Source organism: Diadema antillarum, unplaced genomic scaffold (assembly GCF_040938485.1).
Source record: "Diadema antillarum isolate AM-2024a unplaced genomic scaffold, OU_Dant_1.0 seq00001502_RagTag, whole genome shotgun sequence".
Taxonomy (NCBI): Eukaryota; Metazoa; Echinodermata; class Echinoidea; order Diadematoida; family Diadematidae; genus Diadema; species Diadema antillarum.
Window position 1 is genome coordinate 39,705 of NW_027272236.1, and position 9,740 is coordinate 49,444.

Consider the following 9,740-nt stretch of genomic DNA (forward strand, 5'->3'; position numbering starts at 1 on the left):
ACATGAATGATACTTAAAAGTGGGTATCTCATCGGACTGGAGACTAGTTGGCGACCTGGTGGAGACTCGAGTCTCCCCGGTCGTGCAGTGCTCGCGGAGACGTCTCCGAGACGTCTCCTGGAATGCAGGTCGCAAGAGTCGCAAGAGAATAAAATTTGTTAGATTTTTTAGACTCTTTCTCAGTCTCCTTGCAGCTAGCCACAATGACGTCTCCACGACGTCTTCTAGTGGCGGAAAAGTCGCGGAAACCAAATTTATTGGCGAGGTCTACAAGACGTCTCCGCGACTTTACGGAGACCCAGCATTGGCGACTCACCGACCGGAGACGTCGCTTATACATCTCTGCGACTGAGAAGATGTCTCAGAGACGTCTCCGCGACTTCTGGACAAATAAATTATTACCTAATTTGGAGACGTCTCTTAAGTCGCCGTGGAGCCGCCTTCTTGGTGAGCGCGCAAGGCATTTTGGGGTTCTTTCGAGTCGCACGTGTCGCGGCGAAGCCTCCTCCGATGAGATACGCCCTTTAATAATGATGGTGATGATGATGACGACGACGATGATGACATATTTCTTTTCACCTTGACCTATCGACATGACAGCGTGATGCTTTCAAAATTTATCAACTTTTATTCAAGGTGTGTTTACCAGTCGTGACCTCCATTCACCACACAATGAGAATACTCATGATTACTTTTTCGACTTTGTCTTATCCTCCCGAGTATCGTTATCATCACCATCACTAAAACCTAATCATTTTCCTACTTCTCTGCCGAATTCTTTTTCGATATTTCTTCCACATCTTTCTATTATTTTCTTCTGGTCCTACTTTTATTCATTCTCTGTGCGGTTTCAACAGAATCAAGCAAAAGCGACTGAACACGTTGTATCTATAGTTGTATATCATTTGTTCAGGATTGAAAGTGTTATAGTGTGGTGTTTTCTGTACTATCTGATCTGTAACCAGGGTATCGTGATGAAAGTCACAGTGTTGTACAGGGTATATCGTATTAGAGACAACTAGAAATATCACTTAAGGTGATTAATACCCCCGCCCCGTGACGACAGTCTTACCCAAGGAATGATCTTTCCTTGATCTTCTGCCATTTAAATGCCGTTACCATGGCAACGCAGCTTCCGACACGTCCGAAAAATATGTCTTGCACATCTTCCCACCAAGACTATTGTGTGTGCCACATTTCGCCACATTTCATAAGCTTTTGTCAAAAACTGAGGAAGTAGTTCAATCCACAAGATCTTTCCTTGACCTTCCACCATTAATATGCCGTTACCATGGCAACGCAGCTTCCGACACATCCAAAAAATATGTCTTGCACATCTTCCCACCAAGACCAATGTGTGTGCCACATTTCATGAGCTTCAGTCGAATACAGAGGAAGTAGTTCAATCCGCAAGATCTTTCCTTGATCTTCTGCCATTTATATGCCGTTACCATGGCAACGCAGCTTCCGACACGTCCGAAAAATATGTCTTCCACATCTTCCCACCAAGATCAAGGTGTGTGCCACATTTCATAAGCTTTGGTCAAAAAACTGAGGAAGTAGTTAAATCCGCAAGATCTTTCCTTGATCTTCTGCCATTAATATGCCGTTACCATGGCAACGTACTTTCGGGTACTGTCAAAAAATGTGTCTTGCACATCTACAACCAAAGGCACACATCTGTACCAAGTTTCATGGAAATTGGGCAAAAACTGAGGAAGTAGTTTGCAACACAAAATTTTCCATCATTTTGGCTCATAATATGTGAGCTGTTACCATGGCAACATACTTTTTGCCACTGCGGAAATATGTGTCTTGCACATTAACATATTCAGATGAACATCTGTACCTAATTTCATAAAAATTGATCAAAAACTGTGGGAGGAGTTCGCGACGCAAGATTTGTACCCATTTTTGCCCATAATATGCCGTTACCATGGCAACGTACTTTTGGGTACTGTCAAAAAATACGTCTTGCACATCTACAACCCAAGGCACACATCTGTGCCAAGTTTTATGGGAATCGGTTCAAAACTGAGGAAGTAGTTCGCGACGCAAGATTTGCAACGGACCGACCGCCCGACCGCCCGACCGCCCAACCGACCGCCCGACCGCCCGACCGCCCGACCGACCGCCCGACCGCCCGACCGTCCGCTGATTCCTATATACCCCCTTCAAACTTCGTTTGGCGGGGGTATAAATATGACAAAATGAAACGTCTTTTTCGTTCCTGTAGAAGTGGCCAAGAATACGGTACAAACAAAATGTCAATTCTTGTTTCCAAACAAATGATGGACCTCGTCAGTTGCACACCTATATGCACCACAAATTGACACAGTGTATAATTATGACTGAAGTATGCTGTGGGAAATATAGCAAGAAGTATAGAATGTACTCGAGTATGTATTCAAGAAGAGGATGTACTCGCTGAAGCAAATCGAAATGTTGTCGAATTTCTTGATGGTGATTGTGAAGATGGAAAAAAATGCAGCCATTTCTAAAAGCTTGCATGCCAAAAGGCAGCAAATTTAGCTACTATCATATGTCCTATGTGTCCTATCAAGAGAAGGCCCTAAGCCAAATACTTGCACTTGCTTGAAGAGCAACCATTGCATACTAAAAGAGGAAATCCACCCCAAATATGAATACACTCCAAAAGAAAGGGAAACATATTCTCTACAGAACGTCCAAAAATGACAAAAATCGTATAAAAATAAGAAAGATGACATCTTGAAATTTCACATTTTTTCGGAAAAGAATTCTTGACCAGTCCATATGAATATTCTAATGAGTAAGTTGATGATGTCATGCCCTCACAATTTTTATGCTATCAAATGACAAAGGGGTTTAATCCACTTACCACCACCCCTCGTAGATCTGCCACTGCTCTATATGTATATGAATGATTAGAAGTCAGTAAAACCGATTTGCAGATGAGACCTACACATGTATATTTTTTATAAGGTTGTTATTTCTTTTGTGAGCAATTTAAATAAAGAGTACCCAAGTCCTTGTATATTCTCAGGTTGTATAACATCCTGTGTCATTTCAGTTTCTTATTGAACAAACATTCTTCATGTAAAAGCATGCAGTCTGATCAGCTACAACATTTCACAGACAATAGTAAAGGCTCGACACTAACTCTAATTTTTGTTGGCCCGACAATGAAATTTGGCAACATGAAAAACATAGAAAAACATAGAAAAACATATAAAATAATTTGATAATGCATCAATATACCAGTACTAAAATAAACCATGACAAAATCATTAAAATACAGCTACTCTAAACCATGAGAATATCATTTATGTGTGAATTGGCAGGTATGCTAAAGGGATTCAAATACCATATGTGTAATTTGTACTGTGACTAAGGGTAACATGCATGTACTTTTCAATACAGAGTCGAGGCACATACATGGTTTTCAATGACACAACAGACAATATTATTGTATTCATGATATGATAATATATCATCTATTTTATAGGAGTACATAATATACCTAGTTCATTTAAGGGATACACAGAATTTGAGAGAAATTTGGTCACGAGAAAAATAGTTTGGCCGAATAAACTGAACTCGGCCTCAAAGAATAGGGACAATCTAGCAACCTGTTCACAGGCTAGCTTTGTGGAATGTGCAAACAATAATTATAATATGCCTTAAATACATGTATGACAACAATAAGAATGCAGGAACACAAGAGTATGATGAACTGCATGTACTAGAAAATTTATTCAAAAAAAAAAAAAAATCATTACTGTACATGAGTGAAGTTTTGAGACCTACTACAGTATAGTATACAGTTAAGAGATTTGAGTCCAATAGTCACGCACTTTGGTTGATGCACCACAGAATCACCTACTTACATCATTAATACACTATACTCTAGAACTCTAGAAAGCAGAGATGGAAAATAACATGTCCATTGAATGGATTTGACCCAAGTACAAGACAAAGAGTTCTGAGGTTTTTCTTTCTTTATTTTTTTCTAGACAGAATAGGAAATGCACTAGAAAATGTTCTCGGTGAAGTATTGATACAATGCATTTCAACTGATTTTCACACATCCCCCAAATCTGAAACGAGGCGAGACTTCAAAATGACACGTAAAAACAGATCAAAGAGTTGTTTTCTTCTTTTTCCTGCTCTTCTATCAATTTGGAGGGGGGGGGGGGGAGGTGGTTTCTCTGTTTTCGCTTTGCTTGAAATTGTGACATCAATATGTAGTACAGGAAGATCACTATAATGATTACGATGTCATGAAAAACAAATAAACACAATTTTTTTGAAGCTGAAGGACAGCGTACTAGAAAATACAAAAGACACAACTGAATTAAGGTACATGTGTCTTTTCTCTTATGACAAAAAAAAAAAAAAATGCTTGGTACCAGAAAATCATTCACTTGCACATGTTTTGACATTCTATATGCAATAAAACACAGAAAGTTCTTCTTTTTCATCTGTAAATACTGTATTCAACTTCAGCCGTGAGCTGTGATGTAGGACCACCATCTTAACAAGTCCACCTTCATATACATGTGAATTGAGTGAATTCAACAATATTAGCAGCACACATCGGGGAAAGTTTGGGGGAAATTGGATAATCCGTTCGAAAGTAATGAAATTTTAAAGTATCTGCACAGTTAATGCTGGATGAGAAGACTACTACTGGAGTGTATGATGTCACATTCATAGAATTTTTATAAGGAAAATATAAAGAGAAATTCACAAAATTTTACTTTTGGAAAAAAGTGCTCATTTCCTTCTGAAAGAGGGAAGTCAAGCATTCTCTTATTATGCAAGAAAAGTTAGAATATGTTGAATTGTCTTTATATTTTCTTTATATCATTGTACACATGTGACACCATCAGCTGTAATAATCTTCTCATCCAGCAGTGACTGAGCAGAAACTTCAAAAATTTTCAAAAACTTTCCACAGATTGTCCTATATTCCTCAAACGCTCACTGATGTGTTCTACTAATATTGCTGCATTCACTCAACCTACATTTCTATGAAGGTGAACTTGTCCTTTAAATGTCTCAAATCCTGTGAAAATGATTGGCTGGACATCTCTAGCTCTGCTCTTTTGCAGTGATATCGCATGACTATAATGGAACGTAGTTCACTGACTGAGGAAACGTTATTCACTGAAATGTATGTTATGTCATTTCTAACAGCTATGGAATGTTTGTCTAAAAACCTACCATGCACAACACATACAAAAAAAAAAAATAACACAATTTTTACACGAGCATTCAAGAAGACTGTTTACCAACAGAGGAAATGTGGAAGAAACACAAACTCTTTCAGATCGAAAGTACCAACATATGAAGAACATAACCTTATTATGACAGAAATAGTATAGATTATTACACAAACTGACAGTAATAATATAGATTTTCACACAAATACACAAATAATGTCTAAAAAGTGTCCAAGCACACAAATGTTCACCAAATGTCTGGCAAGGTATCCAAGCACACAAACATATACCAAATGTACAGAAGAGTGTCCAAAAATATGTTTTTGATAAATACAGCATGGCAAGAGACTACTTTTGACATCAGCAATATAAATTTGTGGAATTTGCATTCAAAGTATGGTGAAAAGAGTACATTTCTTGAAAAATTATGCAGACACAGAAGTCATTTTTTTTTCAGAAAATCAGCAGTTGAAGGGAAATGAAACGAAGATATTCATGAGGATTGAGTGAATGCAGCAATATTAGTAAAAAGTTTGAGGAAAACAAGACAATCCATTCAAATGTTACGATCTGTCTATCAGTTAACACTGCGGGATTTGGGTATACTCGCACCCGGTTCCCGGAAGGAACAGGTTAAATGGCTAATGCTCATGGCTGCAGCATAGTTTCTTACATTTCAGATACCATATTAAAGTACTTTATACTAATGTAGGGCATCACATCAAAACAAAATAATAAATCAAAAGATCATTAGCTCTTTGAGCATTGGATCTTGACTTACGCCACGAGGGAAAAGGAATCAGAAAATGTTAGTGTGGTCAATCTTAGGAAACACGATACACTGTACAGTAATTTAAATCACATCTGTGATTACATAGAAAAGACACAAGAAACAGAGAGCAACGTTTTCATTCACACTACCTCTGTAAAGTCTTCTATTCCGACAAGTTTTACAGCAGTTCTTGGAACCACATAAACACATATACACATTGCACAAACACAGTTAATAAGGCTTGAGGTTTACAACTAAAAACAAAACACTGTTTGTACCTCCATATCCTTTTAGGGTAGGAGCAAGTAAGTTAAGAAAAAAATTAAAGTTTACTTCAAGGGAAAGGACTGGTAATGGGCAGCGGAAGGCGTTTCTTATTATTTGGCACAATGTAGCAAGGTGATACCATTTGTTGATCGATACCGGTACCCCTCCACAGGTTTCCCTGGGCATGGGGTTCAACAGAGTTGTGCACCTGGGTAATCCTAAATGACTAGTACTGGTCCTGCAAGAGCCAGCAAGTGGTCTCAAGAGGGCACATTTTCCATTCAAAAAAAAAATATGGTTCAAGCTACACAAGTATATGTTACTTTCAAAAGTATATTAGCATGAGGCATTTCAGTATACTACAGCACACAAGCAGGGTCACACACATACTCTTCAACATTCAGATCATTGTACTGACATGAGCACTTTGCTAAAAAGTGTTGGTTAAGTGGTAGTCTAGCCTGATTTTTTTTTTTTTTTTTTTTTTGGGGGGGGGGGGGGGGGGGGGAGGAGTATTCCACAAATCTACTGTGCAAATGCTCATCCCTGCATTATACAAGTTTAATTACTGAACATGATTTGACCAGTGCCCTAGATACTGACTCCAATTCCACAACAAAAGATGCTCAGAAGCTTACAATAAGGAATTTTTTCATGAAAGTCCCAGAGCATACAGTCATTAACTTATTCACCAATTGCCTGTGATGCCAATAACATGTCATATGAATCCAGTGTTTAATCCTATTTACCACGGCAACTATAAAGCCTGCATGCCTGTGAACTTGCTGGACCAAAGCTGCACTCAGTGAGAAAATTGTTGTAATGGTAATATGGGAGCATCAGAGGAAACAAGCATATTTTGAATATTTTGGACCAGAGATATTCATGAACTCAATCTACTGTAAAACACAATATTTTTGCTGCATGAAATTTTGGTGTATCGGAGCCGACGGCCTTTTCATCAAATTTTCGCATACGTTTTAATACCATGAATTTTGTCTGTTGCAAAATTTCCATATCTTACACTGCACGTGAACATTCCTTGTTTTACAGTAAAATCAGTTCAGGAGACTGGTACAGTCTGTGTCAAGAATTGGCTTTTTCACCAGACAACTTAATGATGAGGCAAGGTGATTGGAAAATCAATCAGGAAAGTTAATCCAAATTCCATCAGTATTCTGAATACTGCAATCCCATAAATACCGTAATAGAATCAAAAGATATGTTCAGAGCAGTATATTACATTTAAAAAGAAGTGAAATAAAAATGACATGTACGTGCACTCCACATACATGTTATGATTACCTCAGGAAACAAATATCCTAGAATATTGTTGGCATGCAGACACACATGACAATGAGGTGAATTTACATAATGCCCAGGCATCAAAAATATTACGTAAGAACACTACAGATTTGGCAATTAAACTTGGATGCTGCAGTAGAATACAGCTTCTCTTGTTGAATGAATGCTTCAACAAATTGCATGTCGTCCACATATAGCAGCCTGTCCAATGAAAATGTTCCTCCAAGGAACCAGGTACATATATATTTACAAACAGTCAGGCGTGTAATGACACACAACCACAAGCACTGGATGGATAAGATATCAACAGGTCAAGGGACTACTGAGATGACAATCTGTCAAGCAAGTGAACCCCACTGTTATTACCTGAAGCATGGACCTACATGTACTAAATGCATGGACTACTAGTATTAATGGAGGTCTTTCTTTGATCCCATAATCACCGCCACCACCCGATTATATGTGCATCTTAACAAGTACATTCAGTTGTTTGGACAATGACGATTGTGCAATCGGCAATTGTGCATCGTCACTGACAAAAGAACCGTTTCCCTCATTTTGGTCATATTTGGCTGAAGTGCCTTTTCAGACTCAACTGCTTTTGAATAAGCACCAATGGTGTCAGAGCAAACATCAAAACATGACAAATTCTGTGTCACAAAATAAGTAATCAATGAAGTGGACACTTGTGGACATGCATGGAATGGTGTTTAATGCTAAGATATACATGCTGTCTACTGTTACTGTCCATGTTTACTCTGATAAACAATGTGCAAAAATGGGAAAAAATTAGATTACAAAACAGCAATCAACTCTCCAAAATGCTTGCTTTCTCTTGTAAAGCATGTGCACTTCACAAATTGAATTGCTTGAGCAATGATTTCCCAATATACACTGTAACTGCAAATGAATTTTTCTTCATTTCAGAGATTTATCATCTTTTGCGCATGTAGTTCTCAGATTTATCAAAGCACCACCTTGCTTTTATCCAGGCTGGCTGTTGGCGGTGATAAGATCAAAGCCGAAAGCATGTTTAAAAATTTTTTTGTGACCCTTTTCACAGAAACAGGTGCATGAATATCACAAAGCCATGAATGTCCACGTGCAGTAGGTCCATTTCTGTAACAATTGTAATTGTCATCAATCATCATAATCATCACGATCATCACAATCATCAAAATTATCATCGCAGAGTACCACAGCGATGATGTCACAGTCTTTTGATATAGCTTGGGGTTGAAACTCGGTGTGAGCATGGTTAGCAGTGATAGTGTTCAGGGACCAGGCGAGGTAACGTTGTTCAGAACCAGTTTCCGATGGCGATGAGTGGATATGACATCACTCTCTAGTACTCTATTGCCATCAGATCATGATAAAGATTGGCCTCCTCAGTGGCCAGCTGCTGATTTCCCAGGAGGGATATATTTGGACATGCTATCATGACATGAAATTATCACACCACCAACAAAAGCAAACTATGAACGTCACAGGATATTGAAGACAGCTACTGCTCACACATTTAACCAATCTAGTTCTGGAGAATTTCGCTGTACAGATATCATTATTTTGGAACACTCATTACATTGGAACACCTACAATTCACTGCATACTTCATTATACTGGAGAAAGATTACAGTAACTGGCTAAATTAATTATATCTCAAAAAATAAAGAAATCTACAAAAGAAATTCCCAATTTGAGAGAAAATAGAAGAAAAGGGCATAAAAAAGCTAATTTTCATTCATCTTAAGAAAGAGTTTACATGTATATAAATTAATGACAAAAATCTTATAGCACACTTCATGTTAAATGCACACTCTAGTACACGTAAAGTACTCTATTTGGCATTTACACATAACTTACACCACATTATTAAAGTCTTTATGAAACACCCCCAACTCCCAGTACAAAAAGTCCCAATTCATACATATGGTCCATCACATGCCTTACAAAACAAACACAATATTCAAAGTGGCTATCATAGTACTGGACATGAAGAATGCTCTCTTGGCTTATAAATTAGATTATGGTCTCTGACAAGAGCTGCTCATTTGTATACACAGACACACAATACAGTCAATTTCTGCTCTGATGACATGCATTTCACAAATTCATCAGATCTTTGACCTCATGAAAGAACTTTATCACGAATGGTGCACAGAGCAGAACTCAACCCCTACCCCCCCCCC